The 23,366-nt window shown below is 41.7% G+C and overlaps 1 long non-coding RNA gene across 1 annotated transcript; it reads left to right on the top strand.

Moving 5' to 3' along the window:
* Positions 1–1,560: 1,560 nt before the first annotated feature.
* LOC123583525 lies at positions 1,561–22,174 on the top strand. Its single transcript, XR_006704920.1, has 3 exons — positions 1,561–1,623; positions 6,744–6,914; positions 22,113–22,174. It is a non-coding gene; the product is annotated as an uncharacterized LOC123583525 (long non-coding RNA).
* The last annotated feature ends 1,192 nt before the right edge of the window (positions 22,175–23,366 follow it).

Below are 23,366 nucleotides of genomic sequence, written 5' to 3'. Positions count from 1 at the left end.
TTCAATTAAAAAACCATCTCAGGAAAAGTAGAGATAAAATTAATTAATTGTGCTAGCCATTCTGCTCTGAAGATAATTGTCAGGACTTCAAGAATTAATTAGAATAATATTAATAAAACAGAATTATTAAACTACAACTAGTACTTCTATATCTTATAAACCATTCCTAGTAAAGAAAGGTATTTGGTCCAGTTCAGTGAGCAAACAAATTCTCTCAATGTTTCTAAGTACTGTATATACTGTGTCAAAATTCCCTGAGAACCATGGCACTTCTTGGGTCATTGTTCTTCTTGCCTGCCAATACATTCCAAAACACACCATGCAAAAGATCCCAGGGTGTGGAAATAATAAGTAATCTTCTCGGTTTCTAGTACAAAGCTAGTTGTTCTGGGAATAAAATGTACCATTACCAAATCTCCAAGTGGGAAAACTCAATCAAACTGCAGTAAAAGTATAGCGTAAAATAGGTGGCAAAGTAAACCCTTAACTTTAATGCAGCTGACAAACAGCTGCTGACCACCCACGGAGACAATCACAGAATCCCCCACAATCCATTACCTCTGTCAAGTGAATTTACTTTACTACTAAGGAGCAGAAGCTATAAATTTTCCTTTAAATGTGCTGCCGTAGCAAATCTGTGACCAGAAAATGCCAACAACATTGCTTTGGTAACAGCATTGGCTCTCCCATCTGACACCACTACAATTCCAGGACAGCCTTTCTAGAATGGCCTTAGTCAGAAACAGACAGCGACCATTTCAATAATATAAAAGTATCAAATCAATCCATTTCCAACTAAAAAGAAAAATATTATAGTCTTGAAAGTCCAGATAATGAGCCATCTGGAATCTCAGTGGGGACTTACTCTTCATTATAACAGAAGATCATGGAAGCACAGAAGACAAAGGCACCTGCATGGCCTTCCAGTGGAATGGCCAACCCCACACTGAGATCACTTATGTGCTCTTCATGGCAGATAATCCCACTGGCTGAGAGGCTTTTGCAAGGTACTTCATCACAGCTTAGGTCAAATGGATAGTTGTTCGTATGAATCCAAAACTTCTCTGTAACACTTCCCTTGATTCTCACTTTTTGTTTTTTGGAGGAAGTAGAGGAAGTCCAACTCTCTTCTCCCTTAAGGTTCTGTATGAAATTGATGACTACTATGATGTCTTCTTTAGGCCTTATCTCTTCAATCCAAATAGACAAACGCTATTGGATGCTTCCATTGGGTTAAACAGAAGGGATTAGAAAATGAGCCAGATGCAGTAGCACACACACATATAATTAAACTTAATTCATTAGGATGACTGCTATACCCACAGTATTTTTTTTTCTTTTTCTCATAGCAACATAAGCTTTTTCTCAACACAGTCTTATATGAAACACAACAGATGAATCAGACTGGAGCAGAGCTGCTATGGCTGAAATGAAATGGAGGCTGAGAGCCTCACCTACTTGGCTTCCCTCTCTGCTCTCCAGAAGCTCTAGAAAAAGCCCTGTGGAGCCTCTGGGTCCTAAGCAACACAGTGTAAACACTGCTGCTCTAGAACTTCAGAGAAGAATGAAAGTAATCTGCTGGTCAGATGCAGAGTGTTGGGCAGTGAAGGTTATAAAGAACAGGTAATGGAAAACCACCCTAAAATAGGGGGTACTGCAAAGGCTGAATTGGTGAGGCATCTCTAGCAAAGGCAGGGAAGCCTGGCATTCCAGCTGCACTGAGCGAGCCATTAGTGCTGAGAGAGCGCATGAGACAGTGATGTGAGCCGAAGCTCAAAAAAGAGCCTGTGAACAGAGGGAGGAAGACTTTGAATGCTATGCTAAGGAAACTGCACTTTTCCTAAATGAAAAAGCCATTGGAAGCTTTTAGGCTTTTACCTTTTAGGGGAGTGATATGGGAAGATTTGTGCTTTAGAAAGGTAGGTAGTGGTGATATGGAGTTTATACCACAGAATGGAACAGATATGAAAATGAGGTTGTTGTACTAGGTGAGATGATGAGAGCTCACTGGAAGGGCATTTTGAAGATATATTTAAAATTTTTTAATGTTTATTTATTTTTGAGAGGGGGGCAGAGAGAGACAGAGTTACATAATCCAAAGCAGACTTCAGGCTCTGAGCTGTCAGCACAGAGCCCCATGCTGGGCTTGAACTCACGAACCATGAGATCATGAGCTGAGTCAAAGTCGGATGCTTAACTGACTGAGCCACCTAGATGCCCCTGAAGATAGATTTAATAGAAACTGCTGGCTGGTGGATTAAAGGAGCATGATTCCAAGATCATGCTAAAATCTCTTGTTTATTCATTCAATTAACAAACATACTGAGAAACTGTCATGTGCCAGGCACAATTTGAGATAAGTGATGAATAAAAACAGTTGTGCCTTCAAGAAGGTGACAGTCTGTTCAGATGAGACAAAAACATAATTAAGCAATTAAGTAGAACAAGGTATTACTGCAGAGCTGTGTACATGATGGCAAGAGACCACAAAGGAGCGAGAGGTAAATGCACGTATGGCTTTCTCTGCTCTATTCCACCCGCCTTCTAGCATGCCTGTCTGCACATTAGGGACTGGAGAACTAAAGTCTACACTTCCCAGTTGCCTTGCAGCTTGATTTCCGCACACATATTTACCCTCTAGAAAGACCTAAAGGGTTATTTATTTATTTTCATAGAGAGAGAGAAACACAGAGAGAGAGAGAGAGAGAGAGCAAGCACGAGTGTGCTCTAGCAGGGAAGGGTTGAAAGAGAGGGAGGGGGAGTCAGAGAGAGAGAGAGACAGAGAATCCCAAGCCAGCTCCATGCTATCAATGTAGAGCCCAACACAGGGCTCAATCTCACAACCCTGAGATCATGACCCTGAGCTGAAATCAAGATTTTCACCGACTGAGCCATCCACGTGTCCCTACTCTCTGGAAAGAGAACGTGTGTGTAAACACCCCAAGAAGGAGGCCACATGGTACTGCTTCTATTGTTTATAATGATAAGCAGTTGTGGAGGTTTCTGATTTTTCAGTGGCAGTGGTGCCAGCATCTAGTCCCCATCTTCCCAGGTCCCATGCTGATATGGACCCTGGCAGAGGCAGTGTGGACCTAGAGCTAAGAATTGTGGTGGCACTTTCCTTACTTTCTGGTGTCCGGACCACAACAGAGGCACCCATCCCCTGACAGGCAACTTGTGCAGTGTTAGTCTAGGAGTCCCAATTAGAAACTCAGCCTAGAGACTGTTCCCCTAGCCCTTCTAGTAATTTTATGAGCAATTATTCCTCCCTACTCGGCCTTTTTTTTTTTAAGCTAGCTGAATAGATCATTGGCTACAATAAATTCCTAACTATATCAAAGAGATATTTAATATAGTCTGGAGGTTGTCAGAGAAGTCTTCCAGGAGAAGATAAAGCTTGGATGAATCTTTTTTTTTAAGTTTATTTATTTATTTGAGAGAGAGAGAGCAAGCACGTGGGCAGGTGGGGAAGACAGAGAGAGAAGGAAAGGAGAATCCCAAGCAGGCTCCACGATCCATGGAGCTCTATGGAGTCTGACGTGGGGCTCTATCTCACAACCATGAGATCATGATCTGAGCCCAAATCAAGAAGAATTAGACACTCAACGAACTGAGCCACCCAGGCACCCCAAAGCTTAGATGAATCTTAATTTGGTCTAACAGAAAACCAGGAAAAGATGTTCCAGGCAAAGCCAAGAAGGTAAGGGAGACAATGATGTGCTCAGAGAACTGCACAGAATTTACAAAGGGGAATGCTACGAGATGAAGATAGAAAGACAGAGAGATGCATTCATGAGAGCCTCATGTCAGGCTAAGCAATTTGAATTTTTTTCATAGGAGTTATTGGAAATTGTAAGCAAAAAAAAAATAATATAAGCAGATTTGTATGCTAAAAAGACATCTCTGTAGAATTGTGAAGCGCAGATTGGCACAGCTAGAGAGTAAAGTGAGGAAACTGCATCAGGAGGGAATTGCAATAATCCTGGCAAGAAATATTGAATACTGAGAGATTAGCCAAGAGACAGACAGCAGGAGTGGAGTGGTGGGGACAGATTTTAGAAGCAGGAAGTAGAATCTCTGAGATTTCATGACCATCTAAATATAGACTAATAGGAGCAAAAATGTGTTGTTGAGAGTGACACTCCATTTTCCAGTTTTGGCAACAGGTAGATGATGGTACCATTTAAAAAGATATGGAATAAGGAAAGAGCAGTGTGTTTGGTGAAAAAGATTAAGAGTTCAAGTTGGGCATGATAAATTTAGTGAGTCTGTAGCACAACTAAGTAAAATTATAAGCAGACCTTGGAAGAGATGAGTTTATAAGTCAGAGTTCAGTCTGAGAGTCCTCCCACATAAGGGGACACTGAATGCTTGGGTAGACTGCAGGAGAGTGTGCAGCCTGAAAAGGAGGAGGGCTGATGACAAGAGTCCTGGAGGCAACCACCATTTATAGGGTAACCATGGGGAAAAGAGGAAAATATTGGGCTAGAGAGATCAGAGAATGAAAAGAAAATGGTGTCTTGGAAGGCCATGGGAGAGACGTGAAGGAAGAAAAAATGGTCCAGTGCCAGAGGTCCAAGGGAGGCCAGTACAAGTATGTGAGCACATACCCGTGCACACACGCATGCACGCACACATACACATACTGGTATTTGCAAGGCCTAATCAAAAGCAGTTTAATGAAAGAGTTGAACAATGCATTTGGCAGAGGGGAATAAACAAGCACTAGGGTTAGGGAGAACAAACATATCAAAGGATATTTATTTTCTCAAGAAACTTCAATGTGAAAGGAAACTAGATAAAGTAGTTGCTAGGAGAAGACACAAACATGAAAGTTTTATGTGCATTTTAGATTAGAATGACTTATAATAACATACAATTATTGAGAACATGCTGTATGCCAGGACTGTTCTAAGTGTTTCACATGTACTCCTTCATACAACCACCTTATGAGATAGTTACCAGTATCCTCCCTATTTTATAGAAGAGGAAATCGAGCAAGGGCAAGGTGAAGTAACTTGTCCAGTGCCACAGAGTCAGGAAGCAGGAGCACCAGGGTCCATACCTGACGATTCTGGGTACAGGGCTACATGTGTAACCACTGTGTTTTCCTGCCTCCACATCTAGAAGATGAGCAGAAGCAGCAGAGAGGGGAAGGTTAAATGTGCAGAGAATGTGGCATTCTTGAGGAGCCCAGACAAGATAGAGCCCTTAGGTGGGAGACAAGAGTGAGGATGAGTATAAATGAAGAAGAGTTGTAGCTACGGGGTCGAAAAGCAGATGTCTCTGCCAGACCTCCATCTTTTTCTGTCTGGTAGGAGGTTAAGAACATCTACTCAGTGTGCGAGAAGACAGGGTAAGAGGGGCCCTCAGTATGAGAAGGGAAGGGGTGAGATAACTGCTAGGCAGAGAAGAGATGGTGGTTTCGAGGGACAACTGAAAGGTTGTTCAGCTGCGATGGGTGCTGGTTTTTACTCTCCTCATTTTGCCTGGTGTGTGATTTTATCGAACCGAACTCCTTTTGGAGCAACAGAAACTGGGAGTTTATGAGCAGGAGGGAAAGGTAAGGAAATTAATGATACAGAAAGAAAAAGAAACATCAATTTATTTAATGAACATTAAATAGTAATTACTATGTGCCAGGCACTGTTATAAACATTTTAAAATATTAACTCATGTAAAAATTATCATTCATAGCAATCACTTCCACTTATTGTTCTCTTTATGAGCTAAAAGCTTTTTTAAATTTCATGCAAGTCTCACAACCTCCCTATTCTCCTAGTCAAGGAAAGTGGGTTCAGACACATTAATTCACCCAAGTGGTGATTTAGCAAGTGGTAGAGCCAGACTTTGAACCTATGTCTGCATCTGCAGAACCTATGTTTCCCACCACTACACTACATCTTCTCTGTACAGAATGAGAAAATAAATTAGGTGTGTAGGCTGGATACAGGACATAAAGCCAAAAAGGGATAATCATTTGGCTGAAAATAGAGGAGCATAGGGGTGGAGGTCTCAGGGTGTTTCAAGGACAAATGGAAGGAGAATAAATTGAAAGGTTAGACATTTGGGGTCAAAGATTGATATTCCAGAGTTTGTGATTTCAAAGGTAAAGCAAGAGCCACAGGTCTAAACTGAGGGTGCCAGCCTAAGGTCCTGGATGAATGCAGGGTCTGGAACATGGGCCTGGAAACGGGAGCAAGGAGGTATAAATATGAACCAGGTGCCAGGAGGCTCAGGGAAGAAAGGATTTTTACAAGAAGATGAAGAACCAGGGGGTTGGAAGGAACTGTTGGGGGACTAGGGACATACTAGCCAATCTGTCCTCCTACCCCTCTTTCATATCCCCACCTATCCTTGTCACTACAATAAAGTGATGAATTCTCCACAACTCAGATGAAGTCAACTATGAAAAGCTGGCACACAGACACAAAATTGTCCTGTGTCAGCCACAGGAAGAGCAAGAATTTGGTGTAACCTGATCGAGGGTATGTATGTATTTAATAAATGTTTATTGCACTCCTATTCTATGCCAATAAATTCTTCAGAACTTTTAAGAATCCTGCATTTAACAGAAAATAAGCAAGTAAAACAAGGCATAGGGTTTCAAGTACTATGGAGATAAGTACAAGCTGGTTAAAGGGTGTAGGGAATAAGGGGGTGGGGAAGGTGTGCATATTGCCTTTTGTACAGAGCAACTAGGGAAGGCCTCACAAAAAGGTGACATTTATACAACCTTGCAGATTTCAAAGAGAAGACATGAACATGCAAAGGGTCTAAGGTGAGAACATGCTTGGTGTGTTCAATGAATATCAAGAAGGCCAGTGCGGCTGCAGCTGAATGAGCAGAGTGGAATAGTAGGAGAGGAGGTCAGGATAGGAGCAGAGCACCTGGGTCCTTAAAAAACATTGGAGGTATGTTTTTTTGTTTCGTTTTGTTTTTAGCGGAGGATTAACAAGATCTGACTCATATTATCAAAGGCTCACTCTCACTACTGTATGTCAGTTTGTGTGTGGGAGTGGTTATGAAGGAAAAAATACCATGTAAGAGCTATTGAAATTAGCCAGGTGAGAGACAACAGAGGACTGGACCTGGGAGCTACCAACGAAGGTGGTGAGAAGTACTTGGATTCTACACATATTCTGAAAGTAGAAATGGCAGATTTTGTTGTTGCATGTGATTGGCAGCCTTTGTCATGGCCCCCAACAATTCCTACCTCGCCTTGACTATGGGTGGGACCTAATGATTTACCTCTAATGAAAAGAATGTGGCAAAGTGATGATATGTCAATTGCAAGATTAGGTTACAAAATTTGACTCCTGTCTAGTTGCCCTCGCTAGCTCTCTCTCTGGCTAACTCTGGGGAAAGTCAGATGGCACACTGTGATCTTCACTTCGAGAGGTCCATGTGGCATGGAACTGTTGTCTCTAACTAACAGCTAGCAAGGACGTGAGGCCTGCTAATAGCCACATGAGTGAGTTTGAAAGTGGTCCTCCATAGTCAAGCCTTGAGATGACTGCTGCCTTGGCCGACACCCTGACTAAAGCCATGTAAGGGACTGAACCTGGAGATAGCCAAGCCATGCCCAGATTCCCAACCTACAGAAACTCAAGTATAATGATTTGTTGTACAGCAATAGAGAACTAGTATAGATTGGATATGGGATTTAAGAGAAAGAAAATAGCTGATGATGACTCCAAGGGTTTTGGCCTGTGCAACTGGCATCTGGAGTTGCCATTTACTGAAGGAGGAGTAGGTTTAAAGGGATGGGAGAAAGCAGGCATGTTTTGAATGGGTTATATTTAAGATGCCTATTCAATGGAGATCATGAATATGCAGTTGTATATTCAAGTCTGGAATTTAAAGAAGAGATCTGGGCTGTTAAAGCCTTTTGCCCATTTTTTTTTGTATTGCTTTGTCTTTTTCTTATCATTTATGAGAGTTATTTACATAATATAGATAGAGGTCCTTTGTCAGATATATGCATTATAATTATCTTCCACTCTGTGGCTTACCTTTTCACTCTCTGAATAGTGTCTTGATTTACAGTCTAAAATTTAAAAAAAAATTGTTTTAAGTTTATTTATTTATTTTGAGAGAAAGAGAGAACACAAATGGGGTAGGGGCAGAGAGAGAGGGAGAGAGAATCCCAAGCAGGCTCCATACTGTCAGCACAGAGCCATACATGGGGCTTGAACTCACAATCCCTGAGATGATGATCTGAGATGAGATCAAGAGTCAGGCCTTAACTGACTGAGCCATCCAGGCACCTTTAAAAATTTTTTTTAGATTTACAGTCTAAATTTTTTTAATTTTATTTATTTTTTAGAGAGAGAGAGGAGAACAGAGAGAGGAGAGAGACAATCCCAAGCAGGCCTCATGTTGTCAATTTAGAGCCCAACTTGGGGCTCCATCCCATGAAATGTAAGATCATGACCTGAGCCGAAATCAAGAGTCCAATGCTCAACCATCCAGTTGCCCCTGCAGTCTAAATTTTTAATGGAGCTTGACTTTCCATGTTTCTTGATATGCTTAGCACATTTTATGTTCTGTTTAAGAAATCTTTTCCCACCCCCTGGTCATGAAGATATTTAGAAATAGAAATCTGAGGACCATCAGTGTACTGGATAAGATCACCTATGGAACGACTGTAGAAAGAGAAGAAATCTTGGATTCAGGCCCAGGGCATGCCCATGCTTAGAAAATGAAGGAGTGAGGGGAATCAGCAGATGAGACTGAGAAAGAATAGATGGTCAGTCACATAGCAGAAGACAGCTGAACCAGAGTGGAGTCCCAGAAGTTCTTAGGCGAAGTCATTAACACTGCCATATCCTGCTGTAAGTGGAAAAGGCAGAGACTCAGAGAGGATCACTGGAGTTGGCAAGAGTGGAGTCCAGTGGATAAGCACTAAGACCAGTGGATAAGCAATGAGAATAAGTGTGTGTGTTGGGGGAAGGGACCTCTAAAGTCTGATTGGAGCAGAATGGGAAAAGAAGTGAAGACAAATACAAACCCTCTTCTGAGGAACTTGGCTGCAGAAGAGAAAAGAAAAACAGGATGGCAGCTGGAATGAGGTGTACAGATGTGGAATCAAAGAAGGAATTTTTTTTCCATGGAAGATGGTATAGCATATGTGTAAGAGCTACTATGTGGCCAGCTAGTGAGAAAGAAGGAGGACAGAACGGTTTCAGCAGTGGAACCACGTCCTTGAGTCAGCAAGAGGAGACGGGATCTGGTGCACAAATGCAGAGGACGGTCATGGATGCAGCAGGCTCATAGGTGTGGTTGTGCAAGCAGATGCAGGGCCTTTGCTGACTGCTTTGGTTTTCTCAGTGAAGTAAGAAGCAAGGCCATCAGCCAAAAGGGGAGCAGGGGAAAGTTTGTGATTGTAAAGAAATATAGCAGAATGGTTGAGTCCAGACTGCAAGCCAGGCCATCTGGGCTCACATCCCAGCTCTCCCATCTAACAACCGTGTGACCTTGGGCAACTTACTTAATCTCTCTGTTTCCTCAGGTGCCACATCTATGAAATGCAGATAACAACTGTATCTATCTCATAGGGTTGCTATGATGACTAAAGGAATTAACACACATACAGCAAAGTTTTACTTGTATTATAGACGGCATTGAGTTTCTGGACCTGTTAAAGAACTAGTCAGTCATGGACCATATGAAGTCACCAAAGTGATGCCACAGGCATGTAGGCCTTTCCCTGAAGCACATATTAGTTTGTCTCCCATGTGGATCAGAGGAAAGAGAGGCTTCAGACAACTTGGCAGAATGCATGTTTTCAACTCTAGCAGTATGTTACAATCTTCTAGGGAGATTAACAAAACTATCAGTACGTGGGCCCCCCTTTCAGAGATTCCACCTGATCTGATCTAGGATGGAGCCTATGCTAGTACTTAGGAAAAGCTCCATCCATGGATGTAGGGTATAGCTAGGGTTGGGAAGTGTGGGCCTGCTAGGTACACACATGCTATGGAGGTGGTTTAATAACAATTGATCTATTAAATATCCTATTCAGCCAATAAACTGACTCCACATCTACAAGGCAACTTTCTAGATTTATTTTGGTCTTCTCAATGTTTTCTCCATAAGAGGATGGTGTTCTAGTTGGCCAATCAGATGTCAAGTTCAAGTGGCAGTCACCTTCTCATTATAAATGACTAAAGTGACTTTGTTGTCATATGCAGTGGTGTGACTTTCTGAGGGCACAGACAACACTGTTTCTGGACTTAAAAACAGAAGGCTCTGGCCATGGACCAAGAGAAGTCACTTAGGAGATGCTATCTTCTCAGGCTGATCTGTGGGCACAGCTTCTCAGATCTTTCCCTGGAGACGCTCCCAACTGTTAGAAACTGAGCAGCCAGATTTGAATGCCACTTTCAGAAAAGTGAAAGCAGAGAACACTGGTTCTGCTCTCATACCTATGATTTTGGCAGAAACGTGACATAATTTTTCACAGTATACAGCCATGGTTCCTAGCGTACAGCCCATTGCCTGTATCAGAACCCCCTGCTAAACAATATCTATGAAATGTATATAGCAATTGTATCTACTTCATAGGGTTGCTGGAGGTAGGGCTGGAAATCTACGTTCTAACGGGCTTTCCGGGAAAATATTATGCATGACAAAGTAAAGGAAATCTAGACAGTCGCACTGAGTTTTACTTGCCATGAAGAAAATACATGAACAACTGAAACAGTGAGTGAGACCTTACAATCCACTGGCTCTTTCTCCGCCCTGAGGGGCACTACCCAAAAGGCAAACTCTTAATATTTTTATTTTTATTCTTTTGGAGGTTATTATCTCCACTGGATAATTTATTAGAAAATATTAAGAAATATTTCTATTTCTTATCAAATAAAGCATTTTTATTGACTCCCTGATACATAAGAGAATGATTTTGTTTATACTAACGCATTCCTCTCTCCTCTTCTCAATGTTTAAATTTCTTTTTTTCTTTAGATTTTCTATTAATGACCATTATGACATTAAGTAATATTCAAACCTCTATTTCTTCCTACATAAAAATTGGCATCCTTTTTTGACTCCCTACCCTTCCAATTTCTTTCCTTACATCAGGTATATTTTGACTCTTACATTAATAGATTCTTCAATAGACAGATCTTCAACACATATATCTGTTTCCCTCCACCCCTCACTGCCAGTTTTGGTCCCACTGCTCATCCCTGCTTTCCACAAGATCTGTTGACTCTCAGCCCAAAGCCTTCTCCACTGGGCAGATGGCTCCCTTGTCCCCTGCCCCTGGTGCTAGGCTATCACCCTTACCTGCCTCTATTGGTCAATTCACTGTCAACCACTTTCCACCTTCCAGAAACGTGTTGAAGTCTCTTTCTTCTGTGAACCTTAGTTCCATTCTCTTCTCTGGTATGGGTTTATTCCTTTTGGTACTTCTCTACTTTCATTTTGGTTGGAGCTGGGGAGTAATGGCAGGCAAAATGCGCACCTTGGCCATCTCTATAAAATCTATGTCCCGGAACTCACTTTATTGGACAACGGACCGTGTAGTCCTTTTTGTTTTGTATCTCAGTTCCAAGTCCCTCTTAATTAATTTAATTGTTCTGCTTTTTCTTATTTGAAGATTATTCTTGATAGAATATGCATTAAGCAATTTTTCTTTCCTCTGTCATCAGTCTATAACATGTTATTCTTCTTACATTACACTCTTCTAGAATCTACCTTCTTGCAATTGAAAGCATTTCTTCACATACCTCAGCTCATCCTATTCATAATTCTTGGATGTTTATTCCACTCTTGGGTATGTAGCCTCGGCCATACTTCAACCTCTCCTTTCATTTTGAATCTAACTTAAAAAAAAAAAAAAAGTAAAATCTCCTTTTCAAAAGTAAGTAAAAATAAAAGATTGAATATCTCGTTTCCAAAGACAGCAACTCTGCTGCTCTATAAGCCAGTGCCTAAGGGAGTTGGCTTTCAAACTTCTAGTCCTCTGTGGTATGAATGTGTATAGCTTTGTGGTTAAGATGTCACCTTTGTAATGGGACTGACTGTATTCAAATCCTGCCCTGCCACTTGCTTGGTGTGCTATCTCTAGTACGATACCCCACATGACAGTACTTAGTGAACCATTCTCCAAATCCTTTCCTCTTTCTTCCTGGAGATATGACTAGACTCCATTTCCTAGCCTCCTTTGCAGTTAGGAGTAACCATGGGATTGAGTTCTGGCCACTGAAAAGTAGGCGGAAATTCTGGCCCACAAAAACCTCAGAATTCTCCATTATCTCAATCACCCTGGCTGCTGGCCTGCTATGAATATCCAGGGCAACCTTGGAAGCCATGTGTTGAAGACACCCAGGCCTCCATGCATGGAGTAGAAACTTCACCCCAGCTTCACCCCAGGTGCTATCAATGGAACTTTACATGATTAAGAAATAAGTTTTACGTGATTAAGCAATCAGCTTCTCTTTGGCTAGTCCAATGAGATTTAAAGTTTACATTACAGCACTTTGTTTTACCCTAACCAATATACTTAACTTCTCTAAACTTCACTTACCTCTTCAGGATAATTCTAGCACCTACCTTCAATACTGCTGTTAAGAGGATTAAAAGAGAAGCAATGAATACAAAGTATGCTAATGCACAGGGCCTGGCAAAAAGTAAATGTGCAAAAAAGGTTCATTTCTATTATTCTGTGAAGCCCGTTGGTAATTACTGCTGCCTGTTATGTTTGATATAATAGGAGGCTCTCACACACATTAAAATGCCCATTCCTTGCTGCCTGAAATTCCACCATTCCTTGGTGGAAATGTCTTGTAAGTCAATGTCTTCCCCTTTAAAGAGTAACTTTCTTACCTCTAATTATAAAATAAACATGTTTATATGTTTAATGAAAAAATATGTATATATAATACAGAACTTAAAAAGAAAAAACTATTGATCATCTATAATCCTATCATCCAGAGATAATCATCGCTAGCATTTTAGCATATACCCTTCTAAATCTTTATCAATTATTATCGGTATGCATATATGTAATACACATACATGTATATAGTCAAATCAGGGATAATACTAAACATATAGCTGCTTTTATCAACTAGCATTTTATTTTGAACAGTGTCCTATGTGTTCAAATATACTTTGAAAAGATAATGTTTGATGGGTGCATATGGGTGTACAGAAACTTATTTAACTATCGTATGAATATATCACACTTTATCTAACCATTCTTTTTATGTAGCATATTTTTGCTGCTTCTGTCAGGATAAATATTCTATGTGGAATAAACCTCCTTGTGTATAAAAACTTTGCCTCTCTATTTGCCTTTTCGGCTTTTATTTTCCTTTATTTGGACTTTTAAAAATAATATTTGACCCCAAAATGATGCAATAAGTGATACTTACTTTATTTTGACTTATGTTTTATCTTTACTATTCTTTTTTTTTTTCTTGTGGTTTTAAAAGGAAAAATGCCCTGGAAAAGCCCACAGATCTTTCTCTGAAGGTTTCATGTTAAAAATGTTTATCAGATTGTTTTATTTGCAGAAAGAAAAGACGAGGCTGTATTTAAATTTGTGAAAGTTAGAGGCAAAAGGTGTTCTAAGAGGGGGAAAGGGACAGGAAATGGAAGATTCAAGATAAAATCTCTGACTATCTCACAATTTACACATAAAGGGATGTCTCCTCTTGTTGTCCCAACCAGCACGCAGATGAGCTACTGTATTTCCTTTTATACTCAGTCAGATGCAAAAAGAACATGAAGCGTTAACAAGCAAGGATCTTGCTTAATTGAATTTTTGCTGAGCACAGAGATAGCATTAACAATAAGAGGAAACAATAGTTATCGATGAAACATAATCCTAGCACTGGACCTCCTGTTTATTGAATGGCTGGGTCAGTGTCTGTAGATAAATTAATAATGATTCCAGCTTCCTCTGTCTCTGGAGCCAAATCAATGCCCACTCTTCAGATCAAGGAGATGCAATGTTTCTCTACTACATGTATCTTGGCAAAATGGTTGAAAAGATGTAGGAATACAGTTTGCATCCTTCTTGGAAGGTTTCTATCAATTTCAATTTGATATTCTCACAGCTGGAGTGAGCCACGTGAGTCCACAACTGGTGTGGCATGAGCAGCAGAGTTGTTATCTAAGGTAAATGCTCTTCTATCTCATTTGCATCTACTTCCAAATTGTTATCTTTCCTCTTGGGTGAAGATCTAGTCACAGATATTTATTGAAATGACTCTGTCGCTCTGTTTCCCCTCAGGCTTCTTTAAACGTGTAACATTAAAATGACGGACACACATCTGCCTTTCTAAGTGTCTTCACGCAAGGAATGGTCATTCTCAATAACATCCTCTTCAAATAAAAAGGGCAACAATATGAGGTACAATCAGGGACCCAGTAGGAAACAGATGGCACACTCAAATTAGGATAATTCAGGGAGGATTTACTGGAGGGACTATTTACAAAGGAGTAGGCAGGGTGGAGGCAAACCACAAGTGATAGAATGATACTCCAAGTCTAGTAAACAGTGGGGCAGTGAGCATCCCTAGGTCTGAGAGACGAGATCCAGACCCAGAAAGGATAGAATCATATGGAAATGATAGAGGGATGCAGCCAGAGGGTGAAAAGAAGGTGAACCTGTGGGGAAGGAGTCTAAGAAATAAACTCCAGGACTTCCCTCTCCTGGGTTCCTGCTGGGACTTGCATTGGGAGAACCCAACCAGAAGCCTGATTGTGGAAAAGCCCATACAAGTCAGTCTTTCAGGTTAGTGAGTGGGAGAGAAGAGGGAAGGTGAGGAATGTACATGGAGATCCATGGAAGATCGCCGGCAGAGGGGGAAAGACCAAGGGTTCGGCTTGCATGTGCCAACATGAGACATCTATTGTATATCCAGAGGAGGTGTCAGGTAGACAGCTGCATCTATGACTGAGCTGGAAATATATACTCAGGACCCAGCACACAGATGCTTCTTCTTTTTTAATTTTTTAAATATTTTTTTTATTTTTTTAAATATAATTTATTGTCAAATTGGTTTCCATACTACACCCAACAAGTATCATCCCAACAAGTTGCTCATCCCAACAAGTATCCTCCTCCCTGCCCATCACCCACTTTCCCCTCTCCCCCACCCCCCATCTACCCTTATTTTGTCCTCAGTCCTCAAGGGTCTCCTATGGTTTTCCTCTTTCCCTCTCTGTAACTTTTGTTTCCCCTTCCCCTCCCCCGTGGTCTTCTGTTAAGTTTCTCAAGATCCATATATGAGTGAAAACATATGGTATCTGTCTTTCTTTGCCTGGCTTATTTCACTTAGCAAAATACCCTCTAGTTCCATCCACATTGCTGCAAATGGCCAGGTTTCATTCTTTCTCATTGCCAAGTCATATTCCATTGTATATATAAACCACATCTTCTTTGTCCATTCATCAGTGGATGGACTAGGTTCTTTCCATAATTTGACTATTGTTGAAAATGCTGCTATAAACATTGGGGCACAAGTGCCCCTATGCATTAGCACTCCTGTATCCTTTGGGTAGATTCCTAGCAGTGCTATTGCTGGGTCATAGGGTAGTTCTATTTTTAATTTTGGATGAACCTCCACACTGTTTTCCAGAGCGGCTGTACCAGTTTGCATTCCCACCAACAATGCAAGAGGGTTCTCATTTCTCCACGTCCTCACCAATACTTATAGTATACTGATCTGTCCATTTTAGCCACCCTGACCGATGTGAGATGACATCTCATTGTAGTTTTGATTTGTATTTCCCTGATGATGAGTGACGTTGAGCATCTTTTCATGTGTCTGATGGCCATCTGGATGTCTCCTTTGGAAGAGCGTCCATTCATGTCTTCTGCCCATTTCTTCATTGGATTCTTTGTTTTTCGGGTGTGGAGTTTGGTGAGTTCTTTATAGACATTAGATACTAGTCCTTTATCTGATATGTCATTTGCAAATATCTTTTCCCATTCCATCAGTTGCCTTTTAGTTTTGTTGATTGTTCTCTTTGTAGCGCAGAAGCTATTTATCTGGATGAGGTCCCAATAGTTCATTTTTTGCTTTTAATTCCCTTGCTTTTGGAAATGTGTCAAGTAAGAAATTGCTGCAGCTGAGGTCAAAGAGGTTTTTTTTCCTGCTTTCTCCTCTAGAGTTTTGATGGTTTCCTGTCTCACATTCAGGTCCTTCATCCTTTTGGAGTTTATTTTTGTGAATGGTGTAAGAAAGTGGTCTAATTTCATTCTTCTGCATGTTACTTTCCAGTTCTCCCAGCACCATTTGTTAAAGAGACTCTCTTTTGTCCATTGGATACTCTTGCCTGCTTTGTCAAAGATTAGTTGGCCATACTTTTGTGGGTCCAATTCTGGGGTCTCAATTCTATTCTATTGGTCTATGTGTCTATTTTTGTGCCAATACCATACTGTCTTGATTATAGCTTTGTAGTAGAGGCTAAAATCTGGGATTGTGATACCTCTCGCGTTGATTTCCTTCTTCAATATTACTTTGGCTATTCGGGGGTCTTTTGTGGTTCCATACAAATTTTAGGGTTGTTCGTTCTAGCTTTGAGAAGAATGCTGGTGCTTGGCAAGGTCAGCAGTGCAGTGTGCAGCAGGAAAAGATGGTCCTTTAAATTCCCAGGTTTAGAGAAAACACATGGCCTGGCAACTTGACGGACAGTAAGAAATGAAAATGAAATAGGTCAGCTTGTGTTCATGGCTTAGCATTGCATTTTAATTAAAACACAAAATCATACTCTTTTTTTTTTCCTCGTGGTCCAGCATCTTAACTGGTGGATTACTCCAGCTCAGCCAGGGGATGCATTTGGGGGATGAGGTCAGCATGTGACACATGCTGCCTCCTTTACAGGTTCATTGAGAGCCAGTGCAGTCCTTCCAACCGTGGTCATTCCTTAGCTCACGAGGAAGGAACAGCCCAGCGTCATTTCCTCCATCCAAATCTGGCTGCAATGCCTGATCCCACACAACCACAGGCATCTTCCCAGGGGTCCGAAGTCAAGGAAATCTCCGGAATGCGTGGACGTTATGAGTTTGGCTCCAGAACACTCTTCTCAGGACTAATAGCCTGACTTGATGACACAGGAAACACCACGAATGCAGGGCAGGTCCAACCCTGTTTACACCATTCCCCAGGGCCTGTGAGCCTCAGGTCACTGACCTCACCTCCAGTTGCTCAACTGGGACAGGAAGGTTGGGCCACAGGGTAGAGAGGGCCAGGCTCTGTGCAGAGAGAATGCTCATAATGCTGTTCTGTACTCGTACACAGATGCTTCTTAAAGCCTTAAAACTGAAGGTGATCACGAAGGGGTGAGGGGAGACAAAGGACCATGGGCAGAGATCTAAATGTCTCCCAGCTAAGAGTGTGGACAGAAAGGAAAGCTCAAGAGTGATGGAGCATGGAGGGCAGGTGAGCAAAAAGTGAGCACAGAAATCAGGGAAGGACCAAGTGCCAGAGTCATTGGTGGCCCATGGGTTGACTTGGAAGAAACATGAGCCCTGGCCACCCCTGGGGGCCTCACCATGTTGCAGTGGGACCTGGGGGACCAGGGCCTGACTGTAGAGCACCTCAGAGAGAATGGGAGAACAGGAGCAGGATGCTGGAGACTGAGTGTGAGCAACTCTCGTGAGGAGTTTGTGCTGTGAAGAGGGGGAAAGAAACGGGAGTGAGCACTCACAGGGAAAGTCGAGTCCAGAAACAGTTGAGTCTTTTCAGAAGGGAGAAATAACATTAGGTGTTTATGCTGGTGGGAATAATCCAGGGGAAAGAGCAAAAATGATGGCAGAGCAGAGAGAGAGACTACGGCAACACGGGGCACACAGGTCCCTACAAAAGAGGGCAGTTGCCACTCAGCTCCAGCTAATAGTTGCCAGTTCCCTGGTTTCTCAAGAGAAACCAGAAAATGACCTTCTTTTCTTTCTTTCTTTTTTTAAAACATAAAGTCTGATATTTAAATGTTGGCAATTAATTAAAAAAAATTTTTTAACTCTCTGAAGTCCAAACAAAACTCATCTCCAGGCTGCCAGTTGGCAACCTCTCTTATATGGCAAAGTTGTATTCCTTCCACAGCTACGAGGCACAGCCTCCTGTTTTAGAGACCTCTGAAGGACAATGGCAGTTTGATCTCTAAAATCTTTGAACTTGTGAGTGTCCCCACGGTGGTGGTGGACCAGGGTGGCTAATGATACAGTCATTGTCTCCGTCGTAAAGGGCAACGGAACTGAGGTTGCCAGAGCTGGCTGCACAGCCTATACTTAAGTCCTCACAGTTAATACTTAGGCTTCACATATGCCCTTTACCTCCTCCCGTCTCCTCCTTACTAAGGAAACTTACTATTATCTGCAGGCCAATGCAAATAAAGGTCACCAAGAGATACTTTCGAGCCAAACACTGAAAGCTGGCATGGTAGAAGGGCTGATTGTTTGTAGGCTCCTGGCTAATAAAAGAAATGCCAATCAAAGGGGCCTTCTGCCTGGTTTGAAACTCAGGAGTCCTAGCTGTCAGATAGCCTGAAGCAGAACAGCACTTGGATTTCCAAGGGTGTCCACCACCTGCACAGAAAAACTGCAGAGCCTGTGAATTGATGGTCCTTCACTGGCCCAGGGAGGGCACAGGGGCAGTCAGGCAGGGAAGAAGGAGTGCCAAGTTCAGTCATATACTGCCTTCCTCCAGAAGTGGGAGTGAGGAAGAAAACCACCTTGGGTGGACTGCTGCATTTTTACACACACAAAACTGTTCCGTATAACAAGGTTTAAAATCCTACACCTCTTTTGGAGTGCCTGGGTGTCTGAGTAGGTTAAAGGTCTGACTCTTTAGTCAGGCTCAGGTGGTAATCTCACGGTTCATGGGTTCAAGCCCTATGTAGGGCTCTGCACTGACAGTGCAGAACTTTCCTGGGATTCTGGGATTCTCTCTCTTCCTCTCTCCCTCTGTCCCTCCTTTTCTTTCTCCCTCTCTCTCTCTCTCTCTCTCAAAATAAATAAGTAAATAAAAAATAATAATAAAGTTTAAAATCCTACACCTCTCCAATTTTCACCATGTGAATAAAAGCATTAAAAATGCCTCTCAGTGGGGGTGCCTAGGTGGCTCAGTCCATTAAGTGTTCGACTTCGGCTGAGATCATGATCTCATGGTTTATGAGTTGGGGCCCCGCATTGGGCTCTGCTGATAGATCAGAGCTTGGAGCCTGCTTCATATTCTGTGTCCCCCTCTCTCTCTGTCCCTCTCCCACTCATGCTCTGTCTCTCTCTCAGAAGTAAATAAACTTTAAAAAATGCTTCTCAGGGGCTGCCCGGAACACCATCCTTACTTCTGGCACTGCAAAGGCTATAGGCAAGGTCATCCCTAAACTGAATGGAAAGCTCACCCACATGGCCTTCTGTGTCCCCACCAGCAATGTATCAGTTGTGATCTGATGTGCTGCCTGGAGAAAGCTTTCAAATACAATGACATCAAGAAGATGGTGAAGCAGGCATCGGAGGGCCCCCTCAAGGGCATTCTGGGCTAAATCGAGGACCAGGTTTGTCTCCTGCAACATCCACTCTTCCACCTTCGATGCTGGGGCTGACATTGCTCTCGATAACCACTTTGTGAAGTTCATTTCCTGGCATGACAGTGAATTTGGCTGCAGTAACTGGGTGGTGGACCTTATGGTCTACATGGCCTCCAAGGAGTAAGAGCCCTTGGACCACCAGCCCCAGCAAGAGCAGGAGGAAGAGAAAGGTCCTCAGCTGCTAGGGAGCCCTTGCCCCAGCTCAACCCCCAACACACTGAGGATCTCCCGACCTCCACAGTTTCCATCCCAGGCCCCCTGAAGAAGAGGAGGGGCTTGAGGAGCCCTACCTTGTCATTTACCATCAATAAAGTACCCAGCCAAAAAAAAAAAAAAAAAAAAAATTGAAATGCTTCTCAGGTCACAGTGCCAATTTCCCCTAGTGGTGTCTGCTTCCACCTGGAAGTGGAATATCAGTCCCAGAAAAACTGTATTTGAAATGATTTCCTCCTTTTTAAGAATGAATCACCAAAAGTCCAGTTGGGACAGAAATAGCTCTCATCTCTGAAACATTCTGCTGTCACTGATCTTCCAATTCAGTCTATGGAGGGCAAGCTGGGAAAATGTTCCAAGTATCCTGCCACAGTGTTAAGCTCTAAAGCATACCTGTTTCCCCCTGCATCCTGCTAAAACTTGCCCAGGGCAGGCAAGGAAGGGTAAACAGGGTTTGAGAGGAGGCTGAAGAGAAGAGAGAAAGTTATCTGTCAAAAACGCTTAAATGTCTTCACCAGGAAGGCTAAGATTGTTCTCCCTGCTCTAAGTGAAAAGGAAACTGGGGGAATATTTATCCAGAGTTCATTGGTAGGGGACGACTCTGGGAAACCAACAGTGTGGCAAGCACGGTGTTTCAATCTCTCCAAATTCCCACATAAAAACAGAACAAGATAGCAAAACTGTGGACAACACTTATAACAAAACTAGGTGACAAGGTGTCCCCATGAACCCCAAAATATAAGTGGGTGGACAAACCCAACCTCACAAGACCTGGCTGGTGGCCCATCTGTACAGGAGGAAGAAGGAAGCAATGGGACTTCTCATTTATGGACCCGGGAACAGAAAAACCATACTATGGAAATAGGGAGGACCAAATTGAGAACAGCAGCTGAAATTGGGCGGTTGTGCTCTCTCCAATAGCAAGCTAGTGAATCAGGTCTCCTTTCTAGCACTCCGCCCAAATTGCAGACAAGCGATGGGAGTGCAGTGAAAACCAGGCAGAACAGGGAAACAGAGACAACGGAAAGAGACAGTTCAGACCAAAGTCAGGGAGAGAAACAGAGCCAAGAAAGCTGAGAGAGAAAACTGCCATATATTTAAACACTAGGCTAAAACAACTAGAGAGGGGGCTCTGTGAAATAAGAAATGTTTCATGGAACCCCTGCCCCTTCTAAAGTTCAGAAAAGCTAATGTCACTAAGAAATATGCTACAGGGAAGTATCAAAGTGGATACCATACCAAGTTATTATAAGGAAAAAGAAAATAAGGAACTGAATAGCATCCCACAGGCAAAGAAAGCATGCCAGAAAGACCCATCCACAACACAGAACAAAATTGTAATCTAATACTTCACAATGAGTTCAGAGACATTAGGAAACTGATAGAAGACTTGAAAACAAAAATCAAAATTAGAAAAACTTGGAAATGAGGTGACAGAACTCCTACAAATTGGAAATAAAAAATCCTTTCAAGAATGAAGAGTAAACATTCTTCATGAGGAAGAGGAACATGAGAGAAAATACATACAACAGATAATATCCTAAGAGAAACAAAATGTACAAAAGAGAAATCTCTTAAAAATCAAACAGTAATGAAGAAAGAAATTTTTAGAAAGATTCAAAAGAAAATGAGTTACATTAAAGATATTCAGGGGCACCTGGGTGGCTCAGTTGGTTAAGTGTCCGACTTCAGCTTAGGTCATGATCTCATGGTTCGTGAGTTTAAGCTCTGTGTCAGGCTCTGTGCTGACAGGTCGGGGCCTGGAGCCTGCTTTGGATTCTGTGTCTCCCTCTCTCTGCCCTTCTCCTGCTTGCACTCTGTCTCTCTCTCTCTCAAAAATAAATAAGCATTTAAAAAATTAAAAAAAAATAAAGATATGCAATGGAGCTCGAATGTACTGACAGGATTCCCTGTAAAAGAAACACCAAAGTAAGGGAATAGAACACATACAGTAAAACCTTGGATTGTGAGGAACTTGTTTTGTGAGTGTTCTGCAAGATGAGAAAATATATCTAATAAATTTTAACTTGATAAACGAGCAATGTTTACTCGCTACGAGTAGTATGGGTGGCATCATGTGATGCCAAATGTCACATGATCACAACTGAGCCAATGATTCGTCCCACCCCCACCCTGACCACCTCTTTGCAGAACTGGAGGTGATCACCTCGCATGCTCAAATGCTTGGTCTTAGGCCACAAAGTTTGGCAGAAATCAGTGATTTTTCAGAACGTTAGAAGATGCCCACAACTGGTGCTAGTGTACTTTTTGTCACTTCAAACCACCTATGGACAGTCCTTTGCTTTTCCATACAAGAGTGAGCTTAGGAATGCTTTGCTTCATTCTAGGTCAGGCTGCCTGCACATATAGACCCTTTCCTGTGCTGCCTTATTGCCATTAAATACAGCATATGACAAGATTTTATTAATACTGTACTGTGGTCAACATCTGTTAGTGATAGTGAAAGTCATCCTACACAATAATCCACCTCTCCCTTGACTCCCTCACACTAGCTGCGAAGGTATTCAAAGGTAAGTGCAGGTTAATTTGTTTTTCTTTATATTTTGTATTTTCTTTATTATTCTGTATTATATTACAGTATTGTAATCATTTTTATATGCATAATTTTGGGTTGTGGAACAAATAATCTGAATTTCCATTATTTCTTATGGGGAAATTTGCTGTGATATACAAGTGCTTTGGGTTACAAGCATGTTTCCAGAATGAATTATGTCACAAACCAAGGTTTTACTGTACTAAAAACTGTAACTCAAGAAAAACTTCTTAAAAATTATAAAATACACACACACACACACACACACACACACACACACACACATATAATTTGACCACTATGGAGCCATCTGGGAAGAGAAGAGAAGGGACAGGAAGAGAAATTTTGCCTGGGCATGTAGAAAATAACAAGTGAATTACAAGGGAAAGAAAATTAGATTGTTATTAGTTTTTTTTCCCACAGCAATGCTTTTTCCCAGAAGGAAATGATGTAACATATTTAAGATGCTCAAAGAATGAGCCAAAGATTTAATATCTAGTAAAACTTGTTTTTGAGTACAAAGGGCACAAACTTATCAATATACAAGGACACAGGGACTATTATTCCCAAGAACCTTTCCTGAGAAATGGGCTTCAGACAACCAAGATGACTAGGGTGATATTGACATAGGATACTTTGCCTGTGGCCCAAAAGTTACATACTATCTATATAAACAATTAGAAAAAGTACAGCTATTAAAAACTAGGGAAGAGAGTAGATGCAAAATATATGCACATGTGTTTATGTGTCTACACACCTGTGCCTTTTTCAAGCTCAGTCTACTGAAAAGACCTAGAAACAAGAGACTGATCCAGTAGCAAGGAGCATCCCTAGTACCACATATAGTTTTAAGATATAATTTCTCACTTAAAAAAAAACCTTATTAGAGAAATTGTGGATCCCAGGCATGACACAGAAAGTATACAAGACAAGCTGGAACATCCTACCATAACAGAAAGCAAGGAAGGTATCAATGACTACTTGGGTCACATTAAAAGGACTCAAGAGCTACCTTGAAGAGGCTTCCACTGATCAAATATGTGGTCAT

This window comes from Leopardus geoffroyi, chromosome B3 (genome assembly GCF_018350155.1).
Source record: "Leopardus geoffroyi isolate Oge1 chromosome B3, O.geoffroyi_Oge1_pat1.0, whole genome shotgun sequence".
NCBI classification, from domain to species: Eukaryota; Metazoa; Chordata; class Mammalia; order Carnivora; family Felidae; genus Leopardus; species Leopardus geoffroyi.
Note: the sequence above shows the minus strand (reverse complement) of the source record. Positions and strands in the feature narration are given on the sequence as shown.